The sequence below is a fragment of the Nycticebus coucang genome, chromosome 8 (assembly GCF_027406575.1).
Source record: "Nycticebus coucang isolate mNycCou1 chromosome 8, mNycCou1.pri, whole genome shotgun sequence".
Taxonomy (NCBI): Eukaryota; Metazoa; Chordata; class Mammalia; order Primates; family Lorisidae; genus Nycticebus; species Nycticebus coucang.
Window position 1 is genome coordinate 51,695,819 of NC_069787.1, and position 10,851 is coordinate 51,706,669.

Consider the following 10,851-nt stretch of genomic DNA (forward strand, 5'->3'; position numbering starts at 1 on the left):
GACTGAATGTTGGACACAGATAAGGGAATCATACAATTTGGTATATTATAAGTGAGGATATGTAGGGAAACATTGAAAACATGCAATACACTTTGAAAAAAAGATATTTGCACCAGATTATTCATTGCAGCTCAATTCGTAATAGCCAAGTTATGGAAGAAGCCCAAGTGCCCATTGACCCATGAATGGATTAATAAATTGTGGTATATGTATACCACAGAATACCATGCAGCCTTAAAAAAGTGGAGACTTTATTTATCTCTTTTATGTTTACACGGAGGGACCTGGAACATATTCTCCTGAGTAAAGTATCTCAAGAATGGAGGAAAAAGTATCCAATGTATGAAACCAACTTATATTTACTCACACTTTGTTATGAAAGATAGAACACAACTATAGCCCAGGATGAAGGAGAGAAATGTGGGAAGGGAGGGAGGGGGGAGGATTGATAGAGGGAGGGTAAATGGCGGGACCACACCTATGGAGCATAATGTAAGGGTACAAGTCAAATCTATCAAGTGTAGAACATAAATGTCTTAACACAATAATCAAGTAATTGAGGCAAAAGCTATATAATTAGTTTGATGTAAGCACATCAAATTGTAAAAAAAACAAACCAAAAAAACCACACATTGTACCCCACATGTGCATAAATGTATTCATGATCTATGTGTATATGACTTAATAAAAAAATAATAATAATAAAGAAAGAAAAGATGCAGTACTTAGAAAAGTCATCCCAAAACAAGCAATGTCTACACTAAGAGCTGAATGGAGAATGGGGAACTAGGCAGGAGGGACTGTAATGTGCAAAGGGTCAGAGGATCAAGAAGGCACGTGGCAGGTTGAAGGAAATCACCAATATTCAGAATGTTTAAAGTAGTACAGGGCGTAGTGGGGTAGAGATGAGAAGAGTGAGAGTGGAGCTGGGGAAAGTAAGCAGGAACTAAATCACAAAGTCTTGCATACTTTCAAGACTAATGCTGAACAACCTTAGGCATTTACTAAAGAAATTTAAGTGAAGTGAGTTGTGATTATATTTGTGCTTTAGAAGAACACATCGGGTACTACATGGAGAACAGTTCAGAGGCCCATGTAAAGAACAGTTAGATTTAGTGTTTGAGAACAATTAGCCTCATAATGAAATTGATTTATGTTGGGGAGTTGGATATAGGGAATTTCAATGAAGAGAATCCATAAAGAAAACTATCAGTTAAGAGTTGGGCAAAGTCTATGAAAGAACAGGCAGAAAGAACAGGTAGAAAGTCAGTAAAAAGAAGCAACATTAAATCTGAAAAAAATAGAGATGTTAGAAAAAAGACATTGACACTGCACAAAGTTCAAGAAAGCTCAGGAGTGGAAATTGTCCTTTGATTGAGTGGTAACAACAATATTAATTAGACCAGATTCAGTGATGTTTCGGGTGCAAAGACCAGATTAATAATGAGTTGAGGAGTAATTACAAGATATACCAACAGAGACAAAGAATATTGATAATAATTTTAAGCATTTTGGGTATAATAATAGGAAATAAATGATAGTAACTGAAGGTGAGATGTGATAAAGGAAAGACAGAAGAGCCTTTAGTTTGTTCCCCCTTTTATGATTAAACTACATTGATAAAGAAAATCCTTATGTCAATACCGCTGCTCACAAACATTGTGAAAGCTATGCTCAAACATGGTTGAAGGAAAAGCAAGTCTATCTTTGACCTGGAATGGTATCTGGCATACATCATGATCTTGTAGACCTACGACTTTTAGATTCATGTATTTTCATAAATGCATTTAAAATACTTACACATTTATTTTATTCATTTTAGTACACATTATAAATTGAGATAGCCATCTATTCCCTCAGTTTATACTTCCTTTATATTTTTTCATTATTTTCACAAGGAGATACCAAGGTAGCTGATTATAACTGATATTTTTATGTGTTTTCAATAACATTTCATAAGTTGATTAGTTTTCCTCACGATTTTCCTATTTGCATTTTTTTTAGTATTTGTGTATGTGTGGTATTTTGAAACCAGGCACTATTTTTCAATTTGTTGAATTCCAGCTTTGAGAAATAATCACATATCCAACAATGAAGGATTTTAAAATGTTTTTTATTGACTAAATAAGCCAGTGATAAAGTTTTTTTTTTTTTCTTGAGACAGAGTTTCACTTTGTTGCCTTCAGTAGAGTACCATGGTGTCACAGCTCACCACAACTTCAAACTCTTAGGCTTAAGTGATTCTCTTGCCTCAGCCTCCCAAGTAGCTGGGACTACAGGTGCCCACCACAACACCCAGCTATTTTTAGAGATGGGGTCTCCCTCTAGCTCAGGCTGATCTTGAACTTGTGTGCTCAGGCAATCCACCTACCTCGGCCTCCAAGAGTGCTAGGATTACAGGCCAGTGATAATGTTCTTAAGAGAAATTAAATAGAGGGAGGAATCAAGATAACTAACTAGCTACAGGTCTTTGGTATCTTCTTCATGGAGATAGATTTTGAGCAGATCATCTAGGAGAGATCCCTAACATTCAACAGAGAAGTGACAGGATGTACCAAGAGGGTTCATGGCAGTCTGTTCAGCTAGGGGCTATTTAAGAGTCAGGAGAAGGTCCTGGACACTCGGAAAGAGTAAAAGAGAAGCCCCCAAGCCTCTACACTCCAAAACAGGTCTTTATGACCTTGGCTGTGGGAGAACTCCTCAACCACATGGAACACAGGCCTAACTTGGGAGCTCCACAAACAGAACCCACATGGAATCCCACAGGCCACCTAGCGCAGCTCCAGCTGGGCACCATTCTGAGAATCTAGATTTTGGTGATCTACAGACACAACCATGGTCCCTACACTGGTCCTAGGAAAAGCAATCTCTTGCACACATACCTAGGACCCTGTACACCATCCTGCAATGGGCTGCTTTAGGACCAAGCAGTGGACAGATTATGCTCCCCAGAGATTCCCAGCTGTGCTGCTCATCTGAGAGGGTCTCTGCCTTCTGTGATTATGGGCCCTCAGCCACTGCCATTTTTAGAGTTCAACACTGGACAGCAACTGTCCTCAGGCCAAGCCAGCTGAGGAGGGAGAGGGGAGATCAAGCACTCCCTTAAACCCTTGGGGAAATTTTCATTGCTCCACTTCAGGCTGCTGTGACAGGGAGACTCAAGTGAACCTCATTCCCCACAGCTTCCGGCCCACACCGCTCATTTGCGAGGAACCCTGTCTTTTCTGGGGTAGGCCCCTAGCCAATACCATCTTCAGCCTTTATCACTGGCCTGCACCCTCTCTTCAGGCCCAGCACAAGCTGACATTGCTACAACTGCCTCCATGCCAAGGATGGAGAGGGGAGAGCATCCACTCCCACACATCCCTGGAATAATTCTGACTCTCCTGCTGCTGTCTGCTGTGGGGACACACCATGGTGTGTGCACTCTGGATTGCTCACTGTTTCCTGCCCATGCTGTGCCATCTGAGAGGGGCCCAGCCCTTCCTGATGATAGGCCCACATTGCAGACACAACAGCTCATACCTAAGCATGCTGCTGGTGGTCTGGGGACCACTCTGCATCTACCTGATACAACCCATGACAGGCACTACCTGCAGACCCAGACCCAAACTCTCAGTACTTGAAAAATACCCCCCAGAACCCTGGAAATATCCCAACACAGTCCATCACTTTGGGCACCAGATTACTCCTGCTGGGGTCTGAAGTTGAGTCAATCCAACTTACCACTAACACCTACCCATATGCACTACCAGTGACCAGGGAACTATCCCAGTCAACCCACTTCAGGTACCAACAACACCAACACAGACCACCTGGGTCCCAGTGAGTTGGTCTGCCATGACTACAGCCATCATTCATATCACATCAGCAGGCAAGGGGTCTGACTATGAGCCCACACACCTGCCACTCCCACTACTACCTCTGAGCAAGCCACCTTAAGTCCCAATAATCCTCTAGAAACCATTAACACTGGAACTAGTGCATGCCACTCTGGGGGCTAGAAAAGGACACTTCTGCCACAACTGGGACCCAAACACTGGCTCAGTTGGTGTACTAGTGAACAGCAAAACTTTACCATAGTCTCAACTACTAACCATACCCTAAGCCATCAAGGAACTCACTGACCCTGTGTACTGCTGAAGAAGTCCTACAGGGATCACACTACTGTGGCACCTAAAATCAAAGCAAATAACCTATTCTACTAACAAGATATACAGATCTTCAGAGGGAAAAATCAATTTCAAAAAATTGAAAGAAGAAACTACTACAACATATGTGGAGATAGCAACATAATGACAAAGGAAATATAAAAAAGCAAGGAAAAATGACACTGCCCAAGGATCATAGCGATTGTCCAGCAACAAATCCCAATCAAAAAGAATTTTATGAAATACAGGGTAAAGAATTAAAATTACTGATTCTAAGGATGCACAATGGGATGCAAGAGAAATCTGAAAATCAATACAAAGAAATTAGAAAATCAATTCAGGGCACAAATAAAATATACCAAGGAGTTAGATATCTTTAGAAAACAAAACAAAAGTTTAGAAGTGAAAAATTAGCTGAAGGAAATACAAAATATATCCCAAAGGTACAAGAATAGACTAAACCAAGAAAAAAATTTTCAGAACTCAGGGACTAGTCTTCTGAAATAATCCAGACAGTAATACAAAAGGTCAGAGACTATTATGAACTAATACAGGCTCATAAACTAGAAAACTAGAAGAAATGGACATATTTCTGGAAACATACTAGTAGGAAGAAGAAAAGATATATATCTTGAACAAACTAATATGGAGTAATACAACAGTATTAAACAGTAATACAACAGTATTTTTTATCAGTATAAAAAATTTCCCAGCAAAGAAAAGCTCGGGACTATATGGATTCACAGCCAAATTCTACCAAATGTACAAAGAAAAACCGGTAGCAATCCTCCTGAAACTATTTCAAAAAAAAAAAAACAAGAGGAAGGAATTCTCCCTAACTCATTCTATGAGGCCAGAATCATCTTCATGAACTTAAAATAAGACAAGGACACAACAACAACAAAAGAAAACAGTAGGTCAATATCCCTGATGACATAAAGAGTAAAAATACTCAAGAAATTGGAAAACCAAATCCAGCCTTATATCAAAAAGGTAATACACTGTGATCAAGTGAGTTTTATTCCTGGAATGCAAGGATGGTTCAACATATGCAGTCAATAAACACAATATATCATACAAACAGAATCAAGGACAAAAAAACATATGGTTAACTCTATGAACATAATACATCACATAAACAGAATTAAGGTCAAAAACCAAGTGATGAACTATACAAACACAAAAAGAACATTAGATAAAATGTGGAATCCCTTCATGATGAAACTCTCAACAAGCTAAGCATAGAAGATATAACAGATCCAAAGTCAACATCATACTGAATGGGGGAAAGCTGAAAGCCTTCCCACTAAGAACTGGAGCAATACAAGGGTAGCCATGCTTCCACTACTCCTATTCAACACAGTACTGGAAATCCTAGCCATAGCCATCAAGTAAGAAAAAATATAAAAATGAAAAAATATTGAAATTAGAAAAAAGGAAGTCAGATTATCCCTGTTCTTTGATGAAAAAAATCTAGTATCTAGAAAACTCTCAAGAGTTCACCAAAAAAAAACTTAAATCGATAAATGAATTTGGTAAATTTCAGGATAGTAAATCAAGGTAGCGACATTAGTAGTGTTTCTATACACCAATAATGATATAGCCAACAACCGAATCAAGAAGCCATCATAATAGCTAAAACAATAAAATACCTAGGGGCTGGGTGCAGTGGCTCACACCTGTAATCCTTGCATTCTAGGAGGCTGAGGTGGGTGGATTGCTTCAGCTCAGGAGTTTTAGACCAGCCTGAGCAAGAGTGAGACCCTGTTTGTACTAAAAATAGGAAAAACAACAACAAAAACTTAACTGGGCAATGTGGCAGGTGCCTTTAGCCTCAGTTACTCAGAAAAGTTAGCCGGGCGTTGTGGCAGGCACCTGTAGTCCCAGCTACTAGGGAGGCTAAGATAAGACAATTGTTCAAAGCTAGGAGTATGAGGTTGCTGTGAGCTTTGACACCCCAGCACACACACCCAGGGTGACAGAGTGAAATTCTGTCTCAAAAAAGAAAAGAAAAGAAAAGAAAAAAAGAAAAAGAAAAGAAAAGAAAATATGTTATAGATACACAATGAGATACTATTCAATTGTAAACAAAAAATAAAATAAAATAAAATCATGTCTTTTGCAAGAACATTGATGAAACTGAAGCCCATTATCTTAACTGAGGCACAAAAACCATATGTTCTCACTTAGGAATGGGAGCTAAATAATGTGGGGACAAGGTATCAGAGTATGGAATGATAGACAAAGGGGACTGCAGGGTCCTGGAAGTGTGTGCTCCGTGCTTCACTCCAGTGATGGATGCACCGAAAACCCTGATTTCACCACCCTGCAATATATCCATATAGCAAAATTGTATCTGTACCCTATGAATATATACAAATAAATCTTGTAAAAGGCATTTAATGAATGAAATCTGTTCAAACTTATTGCAAAGAGGATATTTTTAAGAAACTAATGAAAAGAATACATTGATACTTCACTATCTGGGATTTAATGTAAAATCCTATCAACTTTTGGGAAATACATCAAGCCAAATAGCTTGATCGATCACTTTTTCTCTGGAAATGACAGAAGTTGACATTTAATTGCATCGGATAAAAAGGCTTAAGTTCAGAAGATGAACATTTAAAAAGGCCCGCTCACGCTGAACATGATTCTAGCGTAGGGACAATGGATCCTTTTAGAGGTCACTGTATGGAGAGGCATGTAAGCCTTGGAAGTTTCCCTCTATGCATTCATTGAGTAAGGCCTACTCTAGCTCATCCACCTCTTTTTTTATAAGGCTTTAAAAAGTTCAAATGCACCTTTTCTTGGTTAATAAAAATATGTAAGTACTATTGCAAGCAGTAGCGAGTAAACTTTCATCATAAGAAATTGTCCTAATTAATAAAGCCAGTACAATAAAATGTTAATTGCAGAGTCCAAGTAGTAGATACAAGTGTGTAGTGTAAAACGTTTTCAAATGTGCTGTGTGTCTAACAATTTTCACAATAAAATGCTGTTAAAAAAAAAGTAAGAGGTTTTAAATATGTTTATGACTGTTAAAATATAAAAGTAAGCACTAGTAAAATAAAAATAAATACTGTGGCTGAAATCCTAAACTGGCAGAAAATAAATAGTATTAATCAATCTCTGGAATGTAAAGGAAAGAAAAATAAACAAAATGCAAAAACCAATCAACATAAAACAAAATGAAAGAAAAAGACCTACTACATCAGAAATCACCATAATTTTGAGTGGAACTTTTATGGCTTTCTTTTATGAAAGTCAAAATAATATTTAACCATGGTACGTATAATAAATACAACTAAAATACAGTGTAAAAAAAGTTTAAATCAAAGGAAGAAGCGATGAAAATAAAAATATTTCAATAATTCTACAAAATCAGCAATTATTTTAATATGTGGCCTTACTCTGAATCCAAACCAAGAGGTTTAATTTCCTTTGCATTTATAGATTTTTTCACTGTCACTTCTTTTTTTCATCTTCAAACAAGGTAGGAATCAAATTGAACAAAAACCAAATAATAACTTAAAAGATTGAGGTCAAAAATATAGCTGTGCACTCGAGTGGATTTCACGGGCTTTGGTGTTTTCTGAGACTTCTCTGCGCCCTTTAGTCCTAAGTGTTGCATGTAAGTCTGAGGGACAACAGCAAGCTTGATTTTCATTTCTTTTTTGTTTGTTTGTTTATTAAATCATAGCTGTGTACATTAATGCAATCATAGGGTACCATGCGCTGGTTTTATATACAATTTGAAATATTTTTATCAAACTGGTTCACATAGCCTTCATGGCATTTTCTTAGTTATTGTGTTAAGACATGTATATTCCACATTTAGTAAATTTCACATGTACCTTTGTAAGATGCACCGTAGGTGTGGTCCCACCAATTACCCTTCCTCTGCCCATTCTCCTCCCTCCTCTACCCTCCCTTTCCTCTTCCCCCATATACTTGGGCTATAATTGGGTTATAGCTTTCGAATGAAAGCTATAAATTAGTTTCATAGTAGGGCTGAGTACATTGGATACTTTTTCTTCCATTCTTGTGATACTTTGCTAAGAAGCATATGTTCCAGCTCCATCCATGTAAACATGAAAGAGGTAAAGTCTCCATCTTTCTTTAAGGCTGCATAATATTCCATGGTGTACATATACCACAATTTATTAATCCATTTGTGAGTTTATGGGCACTTGGGCTTCTTCCATGACTTAGCGATTATGAAGAAACTTCTCTGAAGAAGACAGGCACACGGCCTACAGACATGTGAAAAAATGCTCATCATCTTTAATCATCAGAGAAATGCAAATCAAAACTACTTGGAGATATCATCTACCTCCAGTAAGATTATTCCACATCACAAAATCCCAAAACCAGAGATGTTGGCATGGATGTGGAGAAAGGGAACACTTCTACACTGCTGGTGGAATGCAAACTAATACGTTCCTTTTGGAAAGATGTTTGGAGAACACTTAGAGATCTAAAAATAGACCTGCCATTCAATCCTACAATTCCTCTACTAGGTATATATCCTAGAAGACCAAAAATCACATTATAAGAAAGACATATGTACCAGAATGTTTATTGCAGTCCGATCTTCATTTCTTAAGGGATTTCCCATTCTTTGGCTGTAAGATGGTAGCAGTTTACCTGCCTACAGAATATTGATCTACCAAGTGCTCAATCTTTCCTAATAATCCAGAAGATTATTTCTAAATAATCTGACATCAAAATCCAGCCGGTTAGTTTTTTGCCTGCACAATACCGCACCACTCCATCTGACGGGACAACAGGCATTACACCAACAACCTCAACCAGACACGTGCCCCTGCCTGCCTTTGTCCTGAACTCCTAACGGTGTCACTCTGACATAACAGAGGCTGTGTGGGGACAGGCTAGTTAGCCCTTCTTGTTGGCAGTGTGTGTCTGCAAAAAGTTTTATTTTATGAGAAGTGGGGGCTATTGAATGATAAAATGTAATTCAGATGTGAGGATAAATGTAATATGCAATCTGCTTGTAAATCCCAGTGATGCATGACCAGTAGGAAAAAGCAGCACTAAACCATTTGTGGCTTAAAAAAAAAATCTATAAGAAAATAGAAAAATCTAGGGCAGCGCCTGTGGCTCAGTTGGTAGGGTGCCGGCCCCATATACCGAGGGTGGCGGGTTCAAACCCGGCCCCGGCTGAACTGCAACCAAAAATAGCTGGGCGTTGTGGCGGGCGCCTGTGGTCCCAGCTACTTGGGAGGCTGAGGCAAGAGAATCGCTTAAGCCCAGGAGTTGGAGGTTGCTGTGAGCTGTGTGATGCCACGGCACTCTACCGAGGGTGACAAAGTGAGACTCTGTCTCTACAAAAAAAAAAGGAAAATAGAAAAATCTATAAGAAAAGTCTATAAGAAGTAGACTTAATATTTGTTGACTTCCTTTATATAACTTTTTCTAATTTTCATATATGACTTTATCAACTGTATACAACTCTTTCTTGAACAGAAATCATTTGTGGCTTAAAAAAAAGACAGCTTTTCCTGTCACGTCCTACCTCAAATGGTTAGTGGGTCTCTGACACCCAAAGACTGAGAGCTCCTTTATACCCCAGAGCTTATGCCCAGCAGCCCTGCAGCTGTCATCATGCCACAAAATGAATATAGTGGATTATACCATAAACACTATGGATATCATTTAGATTACCCTGAGAAAAGGAGAAAAAAGGGAAGTCAGAGGCTCAGAGTGCTCAAAGAAGGCAAAGAAAATGCCTGTTCCCAGGGCCAAGTTCTACCACAAACACGCCATACTGAGAAAATACAAATGAAAAGGACCATTAAGACGCATGAACAGAGAAACACCGAACTAAAGGATGATGATGAAAAGAATCCACAGGGAGCAGAAGCTACTATCTGCTGGACAGGGAGGGACACTACTGAGCCAAAGTACTTTCCAGTATGATTAAACAAAAACCCAAAGGAGAAGTGGGAGAATGGGAAGTCACTTCACCCAAAGTCCAGGGAGAAACAGGTGTATGAAAAGTTATTTGAACAGAAAAGAGAAAGACGGAGGCTGGTTGCTAAAGGCTGCTTTGTTGGTGATGGCTTTAGAAGAAAACCACCTAAAAATGAAAGATTCATGATGCCAATGGGCCTACATTGCAAGAAAAGGCCCACGTAACAGGGCCTGAACTGAAAGCCACCTTTTTTCCTGATAATTCTCAGTGTAAAGAAGAATCCCTTATCCCTGTGATATACAACTTTGGGTGCTATTGACAGAGTCTGCCATAGAGGTCAATGCGAGGGAGCTGGGCCTCGGGACATAAAGCAGCAGAATTATTTGAGGGAAATATGCCCAGGTTACCAACAATCCTGAAAATGACAGATGCATAAATGCAGGCTTGCTGGTTTGATAGCCATTTCATACTTGAAGACTATCCAAGAAGAAAAGCAACACTGGGATGTTTCTGATCACTACCAAACAGCCTTACATGTCTGCAGTCATCAAGAGAACCGTTTATTAAACCGTACAAAACATTACAATGGTCTAGTTAAAAAGATAATAGTCAAAACATTTAACTAAGAACACTCTTTAAAAGTCAAGATTGAGAGAATATTCAAGTCATGATCATTAATTTTTTACCCAAAAATAAAAAACCCCAAAACATCTATAATGCATTTTTTTTAATGCCAGGCACTAATGCAAAGTGATTTAGGAG

At 38.6% G+C, this 10,851-nt stretch overlaps 1 pseudogene; it reads left to right on the plus strand.

The window, feature by feature from the left end:
* Window positions 1-9,779: 9,779 nt before the first annotated feature.
* On the plus strand, window positions 9,780-10,545 carry LOC128592735 (ribosome biogenesis protein NSA2 homolog; annotated as a pseudogene).
* The last annotated feature ends 306 nt before the right edge of the window (window positions 10,546-10,851 follow it).